Below are 12,568 nucleotides of genomic sequence, written 5' to 3'. Positions count from 1 at the left end.
TACTTTCAGTCCTCTGCTTAACATTTGCTCTGAAGAGAAATAGATACTTAGATGTGCCCCCCCCGCCTTGTCACCTCTGCAAATAGCATGTCAAATTACTTACTTTATATTAGGGAAACCAGTGTCTTTAGTTATCATTCTAGATGATCATTTGTTCTATCATAGTTATGACATTTCTTTGTTATTCAGCTGTTAAACCAGCACAAAAATCTAAAAGTTCTGGACCAAACAGTGTATTGAGAATGCATCCCTCTAGTGCTGCATTGTGTGGGCTTTTGGAACATTAAATCCTCATTCAGCTGCCTTGTAGCCCGGTGAAAGGCTGCCTGCAGCTCCAGGCTCAGTCATGATTTCAGCAGAACTTAGAGTAACTGTAGCGTTGAGGTTGGGAAGGTTAACCTGACAACCAGACTGGTTAGCACCTTTCCCAAACCTGGAAAAGAATCTTAAATGTATTTCAATATAAGAAGTTTTGGTATATGGAAAGGGCAAGTGTTCATCAGGTTAGTTCTTCTTTAAGGTGATTTACTCCCCCCAGATAGTACAATAGGAGGGACTAGTGATTCTTCTGAGATTTTATACTACTCTGTGGTTAACTATAAGGAAGCAAAAGAGAGCAGTGCCAAGCTAACTTCCCTGCAAACTTAAAATGTCATCTTTCTAATGATTTAGCAGTTATGAAAATGCCAACATTAGTCTTAAAATACTTTTAAGTGCCAAAAAATATGCAAAAAGCTTGCCAAATCATGTACACACTCTCTTCTGGTAAACACTGAACAGGGAGAACTTTAAAAAATGGAACACATTTATTTCTCAATCATGCTTCTGCATAAAGCAGCTTTTATGTAGCGAGTCCCACATTGTCCTTGTTCTCAGAGCCAGATCTTCACCTGAATCTGTTGTAAAATGCACTTTAAAGAGAATACACGTGCATGCTCACTATGGTAAGGGTTGCATTCCCCATCCACAGGGCTCCCTTATTTTCAGGTGAATCTAGAGCACCGCTACAGCTGCCAACAAATATCTTTTCCTTTGGTTTGTTATCGTTGAGCAACTTGTGTGAACTGTATGCAATTACACTATTAGTGTCTGCCAATCCAGCTTTATCATCTTGCCTTTTATGAAAAAGTATAGTTAGCGTTGCTTTGATGCCTGGTAAGAGTGACCCTCCCAGTAAAGACAGGGTTTTGCATTAAATGCTTACAAATGGGAATAAATAATAGTCGCTAGTGAATGAAAAGGGGGAGATCAATTAAATACAGCTATGTTTATTTGAATGTAAACATCTGAGCACATTTATTTTTATATATAAAGAGTATTGTATGCTTTTGTGTGCTTTTATGGGTTCAGTGAATTGTGATTGGTTTGGATTTGCTTAATTGAACTTCTTCTACCAAAATAGAAAAAGCAGTATTTTACAGAACTGTTTGGCATATTTTATTGGGCTTCTACAATAAAGCTAGACTGACGATACTCAACTTTGGTAAAAGTTCCTGAAGAAGATTTTTTTTTAACTGATGCAAAATTCTTTTATCTTTATCATAGAGACAACCTAAAACCCCAAGGATTTGGCCAGACTTCATTAAATAAGTAAGTATCAATTAAGATCATTGTTGTGTATTTCAGATTCTCTGTGACATTATGTAATATTAAACTTGGGTTTAAGCTCTTTAGCCTATAGGGCTTTGTTAGTGGGATGTCCTGTTATTTAGTTTTATGTTCATAACTATTCTTCCTGTGAACAATGCATTTCACAATTGGGTCCTTAGTATTTTCTCCTCCTTAGTTATGAATTCATTGCCGTAATACCCTTGTTATTCAAGTTTTGAGTTAATTCTGGTAGTAGACTATTTTTGATGTAAGTGGATGTAGTTTGGAGAGACTATATGAGTTACTAGGCTTGTTCAGTGATAGTTATGTCTTCCAGTGACTGCAGTGAAATCCTGCTTTACCTGCAAACATTTAAAACTATAAGTGTGGCTCCATGAAGATTGTAGTAGTATGAGTGGGTTCTTCGTTGGTCCTCATTCAGTTTCCTGAATAAAATAGGGTTAAAATATGTCTAGGTTTTGAGGAGTTGGGCTTCTTGGGAAAATAGGACTTCACTGATGCAAAGCTGAGAAAATACTTGAATTGTTTTGGAAGTCTACCTGTGGTTAAGATGTTATCACTCCCATAGCAGCAGCAGCAACCCTGTACCAAATATCAACTGCTCCAGAGTCCCAATTTAAGGTACAGAGGAAATGGGACTGTGAACTGGGTTGCCAAGAGATGGGCGTGTGTTCTGTTTGGCTAAATCTACTGTGGAGTGTGTTTTCCAGCAATGGGGTGAGGGAGAGAGATGGTAGTGGGTTTCCCTCAAAACCATGCAGTTCTTTCTGGCAGAGCCTATCCCTTAGAAGCCAGGTTAATAATAAAATGGTAGTTGCATTGTATTATTAACAGGTGGATCAAAAATGGAAGGATAGACTGCCATTTAAGCAATCTTCTTTCCTAATCTAACGGAAGTCTGCTTGGCTAGACTTGGCAGTCAAGGGCCATAGAACAGGTCATTTATTATGTTTATTTTGGTATGTTTGTGTAGCCAGGTTACTGACTAATTGAGCCTGTCTATTTCTGATGTGACACTATATAAATCTAGTAGAAGAGTTTGTCTGATAATGCACATATTTTTTTGGCTGTGTAGAAAAACATAGTAATTTGTGGCAGAAAAGCATTGGAGGCTTGGCCAAGCTATCGTTTGAGGAGTGGAAGCTATTTTGTGTAGCTGTGAGTTCAAGGAATACTTGAGATAATTACTAAAGGTAATTCGGTGTGAGAAGTAAACAGTGATTAAATTTTACTCTTATGTCTGGTTGAATTTCAAAGGTAAATCTTGGTAGTAGACCACAGTGATTTCCTAAATATCTGAACAACATTTTGAGTGCTGTTATGTTGTAGGCTTCAACCTACTTATTGGAAAAAGTGATTACTGCAAAGGTGTGGTGGCAGAGAAAGCAATAAAAAACCCTGAATGTTCCTCTCCACTGTTTTCATCTGAAGGCTCTATTCCAAAATGTTGGCTTTTGACCCTGATGTGTTTAGTCAGGCTTAACCTTTCTTATATGAAGCAACTGTTAAAAACCATCAGATCTACAGGTCAATATGGGTGGAGTAGACTTGTAATAGGCATGCCACCAATTTTTAATCATAGTTAGTCATTATCATCTTTATGACCCATTACAAGAGTGTAAGATGGATTATGGGCTATTTGAAAACACCTAGACATGCAAGCTGATCATTGCTCTGTTTTTAAAGAAGGTATATGGTGACTGAATGTGTTACCAACTTTGGAGCCAAATTACAGTGGGGCCTGGTATTATCACTTTTATTTCAGTGCTTTTGTTTCATATTGTGGTTTAGCTACCGTTACTAAATATATGCATCAGAGCTGTTTGCAATTTAACAGTTGAACCTTCTAGCGTTAAGAGGGCCAGCAGAAGGTAGCATTTAAGCTGTGCGTAAGGGCTCTGCTGGAGTCAAAGGTGGAGACGTGTGCCTGTTTTGTTTTTGCACATAGAGAATCGTGCAAGGACAGTTTGGGGGCAATCAGAAGATTTGCATGTAAACTTACATGTTGATGGCAGTAGGCAATCACTATGGTGGCTCTGGATTTTAGCCTAGTGATTTCCATATGCTTGGGGTTCTGTTGCTCAGCTTCTGAGCAGGTGGACTATGTTTTCTGTGTATGGTTACAATAAAATGGCATTGATATGGGGGATGGAGTCAAAGACAGATATTTTATTAGAGCTAGCTAGGACTTCTTCAAGTTCTTTTTTCTTAGAAAAGGAAGTTTTACTGAGGAATTGTACTTATTTTGACAAACTGTCTCTGGAAAACTTTGATCCTGTGAGACGGAATTTGTACTTGAGAAAGATCATCGGAATGGACAGGTGATTGGAGCATTGAGACCCAGTAAGCTCCAAATTAGGAAGAGCCAAGAAGGAAACTTCTAGTTGTTTCTCTGACCAGTGCTCTGAGTGAGTGTTTTTCTTTAGGGCACAATCCATATTTATTATTTAAGTATTTAAATTTATTTAAATTATTTAAATTGTGTGTTTTGATAAGTCTGTTTATCTTTTTGTAAAGATTTGGGTTTTTTTCCCCTCATACAACTAGTATGAGAGGAGTCCAGTATATGTATGCAGGTAGTCTTGAGAACGCATTCACTAGTGCTATAGTTTTTCTTAATAGTAATTTAAAACATCTCTCCCAAATTTTAGGAAGATCGATGGAAAAAATGCAGTTATACAGAATAAAACCAAGTTTTCCTCCTGGAGTTCCTCCCAAAGTTAGTAAATCAGTCATTAGTTACTATGTTATCATAACTACTGCTCGTTCCCAATAGAAGCTGAATAAATGGTTACTGAGCTATGTCCTGAGAGACAACAAATGTGGGCAATTTCAAATCAAAGCCTGGGGGTGTTTGATTCTGAAATGCAACTTCTTATTGAGATGTGTGTTAACAGCTTCACATCTTTCAGTGTAATGAGGCTCTGGTTTTACTATGCTCTTGATGACAACTGTTAAAATATTGATGGGAGTGGTGTTTAGTGTAAGTATGCTGTAAATGAATACCTTTTGCATTGTTACTGCTTGTAAAGTTGAACCACGCTAAGTTTGTCCATTGTTTTATTAAAGTTCGCTATTTCCTGAATTTGGGAACAAATCCAGCTCTTTTGGACTCCCCCACAGAAAAAAATGTTCCCTACTGCGGTGATTAAGCCTTTCTCAGGAAGAAGAAGAAAGTCTTGTTATCACTTTAGGATTTTTCTGGTCTGTCTCTTGCTAGTATTGATAGACTAATTATGTCTCTTCAGCTTGTGGCTATGTCATTGTATAGTAATTGTCTCTTCAGTTATCTGAAGGCTGCTTTTTTTTTTTTTTTACTTTTGCTATATTACTTCATTTGTTGTCGTATTAAATTAAATAATTAATGCAAGAAATTCCAAACCTCCACCGTGCTTGTGCAAGCTTTATAACTATCTCATGGACCAAATTAGATACAACTGTTCATGTAATCTTAGTTGACTTATATTATGACATTGTAGCTCTATATTTGTCATAAGAGGTCCTAAAATACTGTTTTCGGCTTTATCTCAAGGCTTCCTTATTTGTGTGAGCATGTGTGTGACTTTTCAGGGATGGTGCTAAGTCCATCTCATTCTCAACAGATCAAGTGGGAGTGTAGAGAACTTAGAAAGTTTCAAGTTATGCATATTATCAGTACTAAAATTTGGTTTTAAAAGCTTCGTTTTCCATTTAATATAGATTTTAATATTGCTTTTACTGGGATAAATGAGTAATAAATGAGTAACATTTTGGATTAAATTGGAATTGATCCTTCTGAACGAGTGCTTAATATTTTCACCGTGGGCAAAGGGTAGGTGAAAAAAAAATGTAAAATTTCTTAAAAGACAGTGTATCTTGGTCTTTAAGCTACATTTATGTAAATTATATACTAAAGTACAACTCTGAGACAAGAGTTTAGGGAACACCTTATTTCTTATTTTATTTTTATAGCCAGTTTTAACATTTCTCACAGGATGTAAAAGGCCAAAATTGTAAACGGATGAGGCTTCTTTTGATTTTTATATTATTTCCTGAGCCTTACTGTTACTATTTTTAGACTTTAGGTAAAGCATCTTTGTATAAGAAGGAAAATTCTGACAATAGCAATGCATACTGGAAACATAAAATGTGTCACAAAAGTTTTTTTGGTTTTGTTTTTTTTCCTAATGGCAATTATGGACCTGATTTCTGTGGTTCATTGTTTGTCACACCTCCCTACTGCCTGAATAATGAAGACTCATCCTAGGGGGAGACTAAAGATCCCATGCATTAAACATATCCTGTGGATTGCTAGTATTAGCAGGAAACTTGTAAGAATGACCCACCAAGGGTAGTGCTTTACTACAGATCTTGCCATTTTGAGTTCTAAAAGAAATGAAGATATTGTGGTCTGAATTAAGTTTGGAACAGTGTTTAGAATTTGACTGAGGGTGAATCAAGTTTAGATGGTTAGAAGGCATAGGCTTCACAATTCATATCCTGATTATGGAAATGCTAGAGGATCAGTTGTATTTGCAACTGCAAATTTGTCGCTGTTCGAAGTGGTGAGATGTCTTTTGAAATCATCTATTAGAGTCAAGGTACTTGCCCTGGAATGTGGCTGGAACCAGATTTTGCAACGGGATACTTGGACTTAGCAATTGGTACTAGTTTTCCCCTGATAGTAGGACCAAAATTATTGACATAAGTCCAGATAATTGGTAGAGATGCATTGTAAGTGGCACCAGGGTCCAGTAAAATAAATGAAAACTGAACACATGAGTTAAAATTCCATAATATAAATGCTGAGCGTGTGCTTTTTAGCCTTTACCCCTCCTTCCTTTTCTGATTTTCTCCGATTATCCCAATGACATTTCCTTTTATCTTTTCTTTTTTTTTTCCTTGGGAAGCGTTATTCCATTTATACCAGTTTTGTGTCATATTCATGTCTAGGCTGCTGCCAGATGGACTTTCACAAAGGTCTGGTAAAGTCTTTTGGGACTTCATGTATGTGAAAGTGCCTTGAATAGATCCAATTGTAGAATAGAGATTATGCTTGGTAAGAGTGCTGTGAGTTTGATCTATAAGCATAGCCCCAGTATTAGAGATCATAGGGCCATTTCATTCTAGACCACTGCAAAATGGCATACTAATCGTATTATGTGGACTCCAATTGTACGTTTTCCTGGTTCAACAGCATGGAGCAGTCCATTTAATGATGAAGTAGTGCCTGCCACTCAATTTATCCTCAGTTGAACTCAACGTACAGGCCTCTTACATAATAAAGTCTAAAATACAAAGAATGAACATGTAGTGCAAGTACTTTACTAAACAATTTCAAAATTCATGCTGACGCTAACCATCCTAAACAGTTTTTAAATATAACGTGCATGCATTATACAGAGATGTTAGTTTATTTTAAGGTAGGATTAGTTATTTTACCAACTTCCCTGTTACAATCACTTTGATTCATGCAGAGAAACTGCTTCAGTAAACTCATTTCTAAAGGTACTGTAAAATTCGTGCTTATGTTAGGGAATGTATACTTCTACAGATGAAACCATAATATTGCTGTTTTGGCAGATATTTGAAGAGATCTTTCATGTCTATAGCTATTGAGCATTTGCCACCTTGGGAGCTTTAACTTGATGTGTAGTACATTACCTCATTGTATTTCTCAGTGAATAGACTTAAAATACTAAAGGCAATTTCAAATGTGAACTGATATGAAGAAACTGTCCTTTCAGGTGTTTTCTTTTTGAGTAACGCCTTATGAAATAAATATTTAGGAGACAATTGAATGGAAAGATATGGCTCAACAGCTGAAGTTCAGCGTAAACTGACAATAGAAGTAAGGTTTTATTGTACATCAAGACAACTCACTAAGCTGGGAGCAAATTTGCATCATGGTCTTCTCCTACGGTACAGCCAGTGTGCTGCAAACTAAGGTAGTGCGTCCTAAAAAAAAAAAAAAAAAAGGCTGACATATCTTTAAGTTCTCTTTTACATGAACTAGGAAAAAAACTCCTAAACTCATTTCACTTGAAGATACAAGCTGGATTGGAATCCAGCTACTCAGATAATGTTAGCACATTGTGAGAACACTGTGGAGCACCTGTTAAATGTGGATATGATACAAACTCAGACAGGGTGTTCTTTCATGTTTGTCTTTTCAGATGAACCATTGGATGATTCTATTTCATAGATCGCTCACTAATGCACACTCTACTTTACCTTTTCTTTCTGCAGCCACAAGATAGCTTCTTAACACATTGAACTTCCACATTTTTACTTAGTACCATTCACATCTAACAAAACTTTGAAACTCCAGCCTTGAGAGTAATGTATTTGTGCTTTTAAAAGTTGAACAGTACTAGAGGAAGAAGAGGGTGTGATTAAGTGAATGTGGGGAAAAGAATGTGCTCGGAAACAGCATGTGTAAGGCAATGTGTGGAGTCAGCCTGGGCGTGTAGGTTTATAGGGTTGTGCCAGGGAATGAGTGAGTCTTCCTGAGTACACAGAAGGGGCAATACGTATTTGTTAAGGGCAGAGAGAAACACAGTTGAATGCTATAGCATAGGGGTAACTAGCATTTGTGTGAACGAATTGTCACTGTAAAAGCACAAAAGTTAAAAACTTAATTTTAGAAGGAGTAGTAGGTTTTTGAATTACCCTACAGAGTGCTAACAAAGAGCAGGTCCTCACTGAGGTGCTAAGAATGAGAGAACTGCAGCTGGTAAAGAAAAGACTCATCCAAGGGCCAGAATCAAAGCAAAGAGTGCAATGAAGGCAATGGCTGCTGAGGTAGATGGTTAACCCCCCAAAAATCTAAAATGAGGCAAAACAGCTGGACAGAAAAGAGTAGTGGAGAACAGAGCAGACCTGTAGCAAGGTGTGCAAGCAAGGAAGGATGCCTGGGGAGCTGGGCATTGGTTGTGGCCCGATTCCTGTTGAAGTTCGGAACTTTATTTCTTAAAAGGAAGAAAAAAATGTTACTTCACACAGGACAAATATGTAAAAAGTTTGGGACTGGGAGAAAACACATAGACTATACATTGAGTTACCTTGCTTTTAAAAAATTCTGTGTTTCTTAGTTTCCTTTCTGCTTTTCCTTTCTTTCCTTCGTGCCTGCTGCTTTCTGTAGTGATCAGGTTATCCTGGCAGTAAGGAAGTTACATGAGGCATACCCTTGCTAATAGAAGGATAATTGTCCCTGTTTCACTGGTCTGTTCAAAGATTACTTTAACTTTTATCATAGTTGATTGTACTCGACAGACACCAGCAACAACAACAACAACAACAAAAAAACACCCCTCCCCCCCCAAACAGGAAGCTGCTAATTGATTTATATTTTTAATGTTTCATTTGCATTTTATTTACATTTCATTTATTGTAATGCTTCATTGCTCTTCCTCCAGTTCCAGACAGCTTCTCTGAATAGCCTGAATGAGTATTCATCCTTATGGTATACATCAAATACATACATCTTTGAACACTTCCTATAAAAATGTAAGCTTGGAAAAGATGTACAAGTTTTTTTCCCTTCACACAGGTTCTAAGTCTTCAAACATATTCAGCAACTATCTAGAAATATGATATTATGTCTCAGTTACTCTGCCGTAGAAAAGTGTACAGAATGATACAGTGTCATCTATGAAAGCCATGTCAATGCTGCGCTAATAACTACAGCTCATCCTGAGGGTGGGTGATCAGTGTTAATGCTGTCCATTCCCCTCTAGGAGATCTTTCAAGACATACGTTTTTAGTGGATGGTGTAAAGATGTTGCAGAGCTTGGGAGGGAAAGGCAGATGTAGTCAGATGATTATTTTCTTTCTTCTGCGTCTCATTTTGATGAGCTGTATAGCTTAGTATGTGTCTGTTGCCTTAATCCTTCCTACTAAAAATTTTAGCCAGGCTAATTATTGATTGTGTGTGCAGTCCAGAGATTGGAAGTAGGATCTACTTTCTGCCTTCATCTCTTATTATCTATATTGATGACCTTTATAATTTGATTACCATGCTGTACTTATCCTTTATTGGTGCTGGATAAAATATTTATTTGGTAGTATTGTGCTAATATGTGCAGTAGTGTTTTCTGTATGCATTTTTAAGGGAATAGTAGACTTGTAAGTACAAAATTAAATGGACGTAGATAGAAATGTTGTGTAAGCATAATTTGTGTCTTGCTGCACCTAGAAGTGTTCAATAGTTGGTAACACTTTCCCCCTCCCCACCTCCTACTACAAAATAAATTGGTCCTATTCCTGTATTTTTCATTGTCATCATTGAAAACTGGAGGATTAGGCCCATGGTAGTTTTCTCACATTTTTGTACTGTTTTATATTACCCAAATTGTTTCTATGTATGTATTTTGGAAGAGCTTTTACATAGTAAAGTAAATGTGGGTATCTTATAAAAGTTCAAGTAAAATTGAGTTTTCCATTCTCAACACTTTCACATCTGTCTTGGATAATATGTCTGGCTGTGTGGATGCAGACGAAGAAATCTGGAATAACTGAAATCAAGTCTGAGAATTTAATGTAAAAATAAAAATATTCTCTGTAATTAAAAAGAAAATTCCCATATGGGCAGACAATTCTAGAACTTGTCACTTCAGGGCTTCTTATAACCTCCTTTGAAGGAAATGTTTACAAGTGCTCATGGAAACAACAGGATCACTGTCTTATCTAGTAGCATTATTTCTATGACTTTAATGGTAATCTTGTGCAGAAATGAGCTGCAAAATGACTTACGTAAATCACGTAGACTCACATTAGCCATGGTACTGATTTTACTGGGAAGGAATATTTTCAAACAGTAACCCAGGCCAGACTGGCCTGTGTACATCCTAAGCAATTATTTGCAATGGTAAAGTAAAACTAACCATTTTTACTTTGTTTTGAAATAGTAGAAGAAAATTTTAAACTTTCCTTTAAAAAGTGCTCCCCCTCCCCTTCCAGCAGTGGAAACATCTCAAATTGCCTGCTGCTGTGCAAAACAGGACTGAAATAGTTGCAAGTTAACAGTCTCTCTTTCTCCCCCGCGCCCCAGCTGTTTTCTAGAACAAAACGGTTGTTTGAGAACAGGTAGGCAGTGAGTTCTAGGCTGATCTGAAAGTAGGTGAAGTGGAACTATAGAAAGAATTTCTGAAAACTAAAGTAACAAGAGTGAGTATCAAGAAAAAAAAATAAACAGAAAGGAAAAGCAGGTATGATGAAAGGGAAATGCAAGTATGAATGGCAAAAAAAAAAAAAAAGAACAAAGATGCTTTTATGGTACATACTAGCTGCAGCTAGTAAAAATGGTATTGCAGTTGCCCATCTGAATTAAGATTTTGGTCTTTGCATCAGTGAAAGCATGTTTGCTGCTGCTGCCAGCTACCATTTTGGGAACCTCGTTGCATATGGTATTTGTGGTATTTCCTCCTTAACAAAGAGCCAACATTTTGTTCCTAGTGATGACTAAACAGGAGAATGCTTCTGAAAATGTGCTTAACTTTAATTTTTTTTTATACTCTGGCGTTTTTGTTACATAGAAGTATTCTGTAGAGTTGCAGTAAAAAAATACAAATCTCTGCAGAAGGGAAACAAGTTCATTCCACACATTGTACATAAGCAGGCTTAAAATCACATTGTCTTCAGGAGGAACACAAATCATCCAATTACTTAGATGACACTTCTGTCACCTGGTACATTAAACAACATTCATTCCCATTATTCATTGGTGAGAAAGGAATATTTGCTTACCTGCAAGCTGGACATGTCAGTTTATGTATCTAATGATAACTGTACTTTGGTACAACATTCCTGTATTGTTTTGTCAGACAACTGTTGTTAACTGTTCTGATGTGCTTACAGTATACCAAATTGTTGTAAGCCAATGGCAAGGCCTGCGGACCTAGGCATTCCTGTGTTCAGGAATTTTGGTACTAAAAGCATCACTTTCAAGGCACAACACTACAGCTTACAATAACCTCCCACAGATCAAACCATGTAGTTCAAGTGTAACTCCTGGAGTATCACTCTTCATATTTTTTTTCCATAATTAGTTTGCGGGGTGGAAACCTCTTCTGGGATTGGGAAGGTTTGGTTTCACTTGTATCTTCTAGTCATCAGGTATAGGCTATTCTAGATACAGACTCAACAATGCCAAAATATAGTTTAAACCCTAACAGTCCTGCCTTGGAGTAGAGGAATGGACCAGATGACATTTTAAGTCCTACTTTTTCAAGTCCTTGTCCTAGAAAGAAAGATTTTTTTTTTTTCCTGAGTCTTTGTCCTTGGGAGCAGGGTAGTCTGACTGGTAGCTATGTCTCATTTATAAAAAGGAGATAAATTGTCAGTCAGGGGTCACCGCTGAAGATCTGTGATGACACCGTGGCATGCAAAAATAAGGGGTGTCTACGGTGGTATGTCCATAAACCATTTAAGACTTTAAGCATTGAAAGTAATAAAAGTACTGGTTATCATTTTGCACATTTCTCTCTGTTTCCATAAGAAGAAGAATTTCTACTCCAAATCAGAGTTTCTTAGGATAAAACCTGTTTTTGGAATGTATTTCTGCTAATATGCTGGAGAACAAGACTCAGCATGTGCTAGCATTCTCAATTTTCTTTGACATTCATGATTTCTAGCACAGTTGCTTTTTTTCTTTTCTTTTTTTTTTTTTTTTTAATGAATATCAGATCTTCATAATGCCGGCAAGGATGTCTTGTTGCCAGGCAAAAAGGGAAAAAAAAAAAAAACCCAGGAGGCAATAAATGGAATTGATTTTTTTTTTTTTTTAAACTGTTTTTACTCTGAAAGTAACTTGAGTAGCATGCAGGGTTTCAGAACAAGATATGGTATGTGTTTATTTTGGTAATAGCTGCCATATGCTATTTTTCTTTTTTTCTTCAATCATCTCCTCTCATAAAGGGGGTTGAACACTAACAGAACATAACGCTGAAGAGAGTCACCTTAAATACATTCCATTGTG

This window comes from Nipponia nippon, unplaced genomic scaffold (genome assembly GCF_047370975.1).
Source record: "Nipponia nippon isolate SJK-2023a ecotype South Korea unplaced genomic scaffold, ASM4737097v1 scaffold_3, whole genome shotgun sequence".
Classification (NCBI taxonomy): Eukaryota; Metazoa; Chordata; class Aves; order Pelecaniformes; family Threskiornithidae; genus Nipponia; species Nipponia nippon.
The sequence above is the reverse complement of the archived record's forward strand: the minus strand, read 5'-3'. Positions refer to the sequence as shown.